The sequence below is a fragment of the Ovis aries genome, chromosome X (assembly GCF_016772045.2).
Source record: "Ovis aries strain OAR_USU_Benz2616 breed Rambouillet chromosome X, ARS-UI_Ramb_v3.0, whole genome shotgun sequence".
In the NCBI taxonomy this organism is placed as follows: domain Eukaryota; kingdom Metazoa; phylum Chordata; class Mammalia; order Artiodactyla; family Bovidae; genus Ovis; species Ovis aries.
In genome coordinates, this window is record NC_056080.1 from 29,627,110 (window position 1) to 29,634,534 (window position 7,425).

The following is a 7,425-nucleotide window of genomic DNA, read 5'->3' on the forward strand; positions in this document are numbered from 1 at the left end:
TCCCATTAACTAGAGAAAATCATTGTTAACATTCCAGTGTATTCCTTTCTTTGTTCTCAAATTCTATTAACATTTACTGAATCATTCATTCAACAGCCATTTAGCATAGTTCTCAATCAGGTGCACATTGGAATCACCTGGGGAATTTTAAAAATGCTAATATGGTGACCCCATGCTCATGGATTCTCATTCAACTGGATGAAGTAAGGCCTGGGCATAGAGATTTTTCAAAGATTCCCCCCGGGTGATTGTAATATGCAGCCAAAATTCAGAAGCACTGATTAATTAGATTTCAGTGAGTGCAAGACAGTACTAGGTGTGGAAATTCAATGACAAACCAATATAAGGTCCCTCAAGAATCTTATCGTCTTGTGGAGGGACAGGCAAATAAACTGACAATAACAGTAACCTAAAATAAATATTGTAATGAAGAATCTGTAAATAACTATGTAAGCATCAGAAAAGGAACTCTTAAGTTTGCCCTGAGAGATCAGGAAAAACCTCTCAGGGAATTAGGCAGCAAAGGTCAAAGCTATGGTTTTTCCAGTAGTCATGTACAGATGTGAGAGTTGGACCATAAAGAAGGCTGAGCATCGAACAATTAATGCTTTTGAACCATGGTGTTGGAGAAGACTCTTGAGAGTCCCTTGGACTGCAAGGAGATCAAACCAGTCAATCCTAAAGGAAATTAACCCTGAATATTCATTGGAAGGACTGATTCTGAAACCAAAGGTCTAATACCTTGGCTACCTGATACGAAGAGCTGACTCCTTGGAAAAGACCTGATGCTGGGAAAGATTGAAGGCAGGAGGAGGAGGGGTCGACAGAGGATGAGATGGTTGGATGGCATCACCGACTCAGTGGACTTTGAACAAGCTCCGGAAGATGGTGAAGGACAGGGAAAACTGGCGTGCTGTAGTCCATGGGGTCACAGAGAATTGAACATGACTGAGTGACTGAACAACAATAAATATGATGAGCATTCCAGTTGTAGAGGGAAGTAGAATGCTCAGAAAACCCTAAGTGGTTCCGCTGAGTGTGACAGAGGAAGTGTCTGGAGATAATACTGGCCGTGTAGGTAGCAAGCACTTCCTGAAGGATTGTGTATGTACTGGGAATGAAGGGCAGTCCTTGAAAAGTACTGAGCAGAGAAATGACATTACTTCCATGTCTAATTTACTTCCTTGCCTCTGACATCAGTATGTATTTAAAGGCATAGATGAGACTAAATGTACCAAGACTCGAATGAAGTCTATAACAAAATTCCAAGAGAACAAGTCTGACTGTTTGTGACTTCCACAGTCTCTTAGAGGCTCATTGTTGTTTGTTTATTTTTCTAAGTAGATTTGCAATATCATGTTAGTTTCAGGTGTGCAACACAGTGATTCAGTTTTATATATGTGTGTGTGTATATAGCTTCCCAGGTGGCATAGTGGTAAAGAATCCACCTGACAATGCAGGAGATACAAGAGGCACTGATTTGATCCCTGGATCAGGAAGGTCCCCTGGAAAAGAAATGGCAATCTGCTCTAGTATTCTTGCCTGGAAAATTCCATGGACAGAGGAGCCTGGCAGGCTATAGTCCATGGGACTAGAGAGTCGGACACAACTGAGTGACTAAGAAGCAGCATATGTGTATATATTATTTTTTATGTTCTTTTTCCTTACAGGTTATTACAAAATATTGGATATAATTCCCTGTGCTATATAGTAGGTCTTGTTGGTAACTTTATATATAGTAGTGTGTATTTGGTGCAGCCAAAGATGGAGAAGCTCTATACAGTCAGCAAAAACAAGACCGGGAGCTGACTGTGGCTCAGATCATGAACTCCTTATTGCCAAATTCAGACTTAAATTGAAGAAAGTAGGGAAAACCGCTAGACCATACAGGTATGACCTACATCAAATCCCTTATGATTATCCAGTGGAAGTGAGAAATAGATTTAAGGGCCTAGATCTGATAGATAGACTGCTTGATGAACTGTGGAATGAGGTTCGTGACATTGTGCAGGAGACAGGGATCAAGAGCATCCCCATGGAAAAGAAATGTAAAAAAGCAAAATGGCTGTCTGGGGAGGCCTTACAAATAGCTGTGAAAAGAAAAGAGGCCAAAAGCAAAGGAGCAAAGGAAAGATATAGGCATCTGAATGCAGAGTTCCAAAGAATAGCAAGAAGAGATAAGAAGGCCTTCTTCAGGGATCAATGCAAAGAAATAGAGGAAAACAGAATGTGGAAGACTAGAGATCTCTTCAAGAAAATTAGAGATACCAGGGGAACATTTCATGCAAAGATGGGCTCGATAAAGGACAGAAATGGTCTGGACCTAACAGAAGCAGAAGATATTAAGAAGACGTGGCAAGAATACACGGAAGAACTGTACAAAAAAGATCTTCACGACCCAGATAATCACGATGGTGTGATCACTCACCTAGAGCCAGACATCCTGGAATGTGAAGTCAAGTGGGCCTTAAGAAGCATCACTATGAGCAAAGCTAGTGGAGGTGATGGAATTCCAGTGGAGCTATTTCAAATCCTGAAAGATGATGCTGTGAAAGTGCTGCACTCCATATGCCAGCAAATTTGGAAAACTCAGCAGTGGCCACAGGACTGGAAAAGGTCAGTTTTCATTCCAATCCCAAAGAAAGGCAATGGCAAAGAATGCTCAAACTACCACACAATTGCACTCATCTCACACGCTAGTAAAGTAATACTCAAAATTCTCCAAGCCACACTTCAACAGTATGTGAACTGTGAACTTCCTGATGTTCAAGTTGGTTTTAGAAAAGGCAGAGGAACCAGAGATCAAATTGCCAACTTCCGCCGGATCATCGAAAAAACTAGAGAGTTTCAGAAAAACATCTATTTCTGCCTTATTGACTATGCCAAAGCCTTTGACTGTGTGGATCACAATAAACTGTGGACAATTCTTCAAGAGATGGGAATACAGACCACCTGACCTGCCTCTTGAGAAACCTATATGCAGGCCAGGAAGCAACAGTTAGAGCTGGACATGGAACAACAGACTGGTTCCAAACAGGAAAAGGAGTATGTCAAGGCTGTATATTGTTACCCTGCTTATTTAACTTCTATGCAGAGTACATCATGAGAAATGCTGGGCTGGAAGAAGCACAGCTGGAATCAAGATTGCTGGGAGAAATATCAGTAACCTCAGATATGCAGATGGCACCACCCTTATGGCAGAAAGTGAAGAGGAACTAAAAAGCCTCTTGATGAAAGTGAAAGAGGAGAGTGAAAATGTTGGCTTAAAGCTCAACCTTCAGAAAATGAAGATCATGGCATCCGGTCCCATCACTTCATGGGAAATAGATGGGGAAACATTCGAAACAGTGTCAGACTTTATTTTGGGGGGCTCCAAAATCACTGCAAATGGTGACTGCAGCCATGAAATTGGAAGACGCTTACTCCTTGGAAGAAAAGTTATGACCAACCTAGATAGCATATTCAAAAGCAGAGACATTACTTTGCCGACTAAGGTCCGTCTAGTCAAGGCTATGGTTTTTCCAGTGGTCATGTATGGATGTGAGAGTTGGACTGTGAAGAAGGCTGAGCACCGAAGAATTGATGCTTTTGAACTGTGGTGTTGGAGAAGACTCTTGAGAGTCCCTTGGACTGCAAGGAGATCCAACCAGTCCATTCTGAAGGAGATTAGCCCTGGGATTTCTTTGGAAGGAATGATGCTAAAGCTGAAACTCCAGTACTTTGGCCACCTCATGCGAAGAGTTGACTCATTGGAAAAGACTCTGATGCTGGGAGGGATTGGGGGCAGGAGGAGAAGGGGACGACAGGGGATGAGATGGCTGGATGGCATCACTGACTCGATAGATGCGAGTCTGAGTGAACTCCGGGAGTTGGTGATGGACAGGGAGGCCTGGCGTGCTGCAGTTCATGGGGTCGCAAAGAGTTGGACACGACTGAGCAACTGATCTGAACTGAACTGAGTGTGTCTATGTTAATCCCAACCTCCTAATATATCCCTGCCTCTTTCCCCTTGGTAACCAGAAGTTTGTTTTCTATGTCTGTGAGTCTCTTACTGTTTTGTAAAGAAATAAGTTCATTTGTATCTTTGTTTCTTAGATTCTGCATATAAGACATATCATATGATATTTATTTTTCTCTCTCTGGCTTACTTCACTTAGTGTGATAATCACTAGGCCTATCCATGTTGCTGCAAATGGTATTATTTCATTCTTTTTATGGCTGAATTATACTCCATTGTGTGTATTTATCACACCTTTACCCATTAATCTGTTGTGGTGGTTCACTTTTTAAATTTTTTAAGTTGATTTACAATGTTGTGTTAATTACTGCATACGGCAAAGTGATTCAATTATATATATTCTTTTTAAATATTCTTATTGTAGGATATTATATATACTTTGCTATACAGTAGAACTTTATTATTTATGCATTCTATATATAAAAGCTTACATCTGCTAACCCCAGCTTCTTACACCATCTCTCTCCCACCCCCCTCCTTGGCAACTACTAATCTGTTCTTTGTTCATAATTCCATTTCTGTTTCACAGATAGGTTCATTTTTGTCATATTTTAGATTGGATAGTTAAGTGATATCATGTGGTATTTGTCTTTCTCTGACTTACTTCACTTAGCATGATAACCTCTAGTTGTATCCATGTTGCTGCAAATGGCATTATTTCATTCTCCTTTATGGTTGAGTAGTATTCCATTGTATATATGCACCACATCTTCTGTCAATAGACTTTTAGGTTGTTTCCACATCTTGGCTATTGTGAAGAGTGCTGCTGTGACCATAAGAGTGCGAATGCTTTTTTGCATTATAGTTTCGCCCAGATATATGCCCAGGAGTGAAATCGCTAGGTCATATGGTAACTCTGTTTTTAGTTTTCGTAGGAACCTCTATACTGTTTTCCACAGTGGTGGCACCAACTTACATTCCCACCAACAGTGTAAGAGAGTTCCCTTTTCCCCACACCCTCTCCAGCATTTGTTATTTGTAGAGTTTATAGCTATGTCCATTCTGACCGGTGTGAGATGATACCTTATTGTAGTTTTGATTTCCATTTCTCTAATAATGAACAGTCTTCAGCATCTTTTCATGTGCCCGTTGGTCTTCTTTGGAGAAATGTTTGTTTGGGTCTTCTGCCCATTTTTGCATTGGGTTGTTTTGTTGTTGTTGTTGAGCTGTCTGAGCTTTGTACATTTTGGAAGTTAAGCCCTTGTCAGTTGCATTGTTTGCAAATATTTCCTCCCATTTTGTGGTTGTCTGTTCATTTTGTTTATGGTTATTGATCTTATTATAATAACTTGTGTTTGAATACTAAACTATCATGTTGAAGTTTTCTATTTTGTAGAAAACAAGATTCTTACAAAAGCCTAATATTTTCTTCCTAGGGATTGTAACACATTTTAAAGAAGTTTTATTATTCAGGATCCCAGTAGGAAATATAATTTACCCCCACAAGATTCAAAATTAAGAGATTTTTTAAAGTACTTATTTATTTATTTGACTATACTGAGTCTTAGCTGTGGCATGTGAACTCTCAGTTGTGGTATGTAGGATCTTGTTCCTTGACCAGGGATCAAACCTGGGCCTCTGCACTGGGAGTGGGGAGTCTTAGCCACTGACCACCAGGGAAGTCCCAAAATTAAGATATTTTAATACAGAGTTAAGGGAGGAAATTAGGCATGATGAGGCACCAGAAGATAGCAACAGTGGAAAGCCATTACCACTTCTAGGGCTGAAGGGATAAGAGAAGGAAACAGAACCCAAAAGGATTGGAATTAGGAAGAGATCTGGCCAAACAGATGCAGAGGGATACAGTACTGCTAGAACCAAACCATCCCTGCCAAAGCAGGGATGAAGCAAAAAAGTAATATTATGATCTTGTTCTTTTTCTTCTCCCCATCTCTGATCTGCTGATGACACCCATTGGTAAAACCAGCCTAAAGCCATCCATTAAAGGAGTCTAGGAAATTCATTTGCACTCACAGCAGTCAGATACTGGGGGCCATAAATTAGTAATAGGTCAGAAAAGGGCAGAGTATGTATCTATGGGCCAACAGGGAATAACCAGCTTACCAATGAACATGATATCATAGCTGAAATAATCTGAGACATAATATTATCCATCACTATTTTGAATAGACATCTAATGAAAATTGTGATAGACTGTATAATGTATCTATTGGCAATGAAAGAGGAACCTTCTTTCCATGAACCAGACTACCAGGAAATTCCTGACAGCTAATAAGGATTTTTATTGGGAAAAAAATTATCAGTTGACAAATTAAAGACATTTTAATTAAAAGCTAAAATTAGAATGTAGCTATAGCTCAGGTATTAAAATGTTCTATACCTACTTAAACCCTTATTCATTTCCAGTTATTTGTCTAAAGTACAGCAAAATCAAGAACTCATAAGAAATATGAGTATGATAAGTCATAAGAAATATGACTATGTAAGTATGATATGTCAGATGTCAAGTATATAGAGTTAACTAAGAGGTGCTCTTGGAGTGCGCATTGTAACATTCTAAAAGGGGCACATAGGTCCTCTTTGCCAATGACTGAAGATGGTCCTTCTCCACCTGGAAATACTGGCCTCTTCTAAGCAGATAACAGCTTTGGAAGGGTTCACTGGTTCACAGAGAAAGAGAATACCTATGTAGATAAACAATCAGAAAATCAGCTCTGGAAACTGGATATGATTAAACTACAGGTGTCCTCATGTTAAAACATTTAGTCCCTCCTTTCACAGTGCTAACACTTATCATATATCAGATGTTAAATTATAAATCCTAAGGATTTTATTAACCTATGTGTCAAGGCAAAACTGAACCACTTGGGTGGATGTCATAGTGTTCTTCTCATCACATATATCAAATATTGCAATGTTACGACCATTGGCTATACTGACCAGTGATATTTTACATTTTTCTTTATTCATTTCTGAGATTCTGCAGCAGTGGTTTACACATATCTTCATGCATGTATTTAAAAATATGCTTTATTGCAGTTCCCTGTGTACATATCTTTCTTTCTCACCAGATTTTAAAGGTCTGAAGGGCCTTGAACTCTTCTCTTGTTAGCTTTTACCTAACCTAGTACACTTTCTAGCATATTGTAGATGCTCAGTAAATGTATATTAAATGCCAAGAGGAACTTCTGTATCAAATCTGTATATGACTTAAAAATTATATTTCTCATTCATCAAATAATATGTGGAATTGAAGGTACTATATTTTTGTGCATGCTTGAATCCTCAATTTTAAAAGCATTAAATACTGCAAAATATGTTTAGCATCCAAATGATGCTGAAGTCATTCCATCTTTCTTTGATAATTTGGGAAATCTTCCAGAATGTTTCAGAGCTTGAGGGTCACTAATGAGAATATTGGTTTCAGTGATCTGTGTAGGAGAACC